The sequence below is a fragment of the Arachis duranensis genome, chromosome 9 (assembly GCF_000817695.3).
Source record: "Arachis duranensis cultivar V14167 chromosome 9, aradu.V14167.gnm2.J7QH, whole genome shotgun sequence".
Taxonomy (NCBI): Eukaryota; Viridiplantae; Streptophyta; class Magnoliopsida; order Fabales; family Fabaceae; genus Arachis; species Arachis duranensis.
The window spans coordinates 13,318,179-13,318,747 of record NC_029780.3 but is presented as its reverse complement, the minus strand read 5'-3'; the positions used below and the strand labels follow the sequence as shown (position 1 = coordinate 13,318,747).

The 569-nt window shown below is 42.9% G+C and overlaps 1 protein-coding gene across 1 annotated transcript in view; it reads left to right on the top strand.

Annotated features, from left to right (window-relative positions):
• Positions 1–569, top strand: part of LOC107464753 (seed linoleate 9S-lipoxygenase) — a 59,321-nt gene that overhangs the window by 25,681 nt on the left and 33,071 nt on the right. The gene's annotated exons all lie outside the window — the stretch shown is intronic.

The following is a 569-nucleotide window of genomic DNA, read 5'->3' as shown; positions in this document are numbered from 1 at the left end:
ATCACAAGACACAAACATAGATAAACATAAGCACTAAAATTCAAAAAACAGAAAAATAAAGAACAAGGAAATTAAAGAACGAGTCCACCTTAGTGATGGCGGCTTGTTCTTCCTCTTGAAGGTCTTATGGAGTGCTTGAGCTCCTCAATGTCTCTTCCTTGTCTTTGTTGTTCCTCTCTCATGGTTCTTTGATCTTCTCTTATCTCATGGAGGAGGATGGAATGTTCTTGGTGCTCCACCCTTAGATGTCCCATGTTGGACTCAATTCTCCTAGGGAGGTGTTGATTTGCTCCCAATAGTTTTGTGGAGGAAAGTGCATCCCTTGAGGCATCTCAGGGATTTTATGAGGAGGAATTTTCTCATGCTTGCTCCATCCTTTTCTTAGTGATGGGCTTGAGGTCATGCCTTCTCAGTTGAACCGGCTTCCCTCTTGAGCTTCTCTTCCATTGAGCGCCCTCTTCACAAATGTTTATGAGGAATTGGTCCAACCTTTGATCAAAGTTGACCCTTTTTGAATGAAAAAGGGACCTCGGGGATCACCTTCTTCAAGGCCACAACTTCATAGAAGT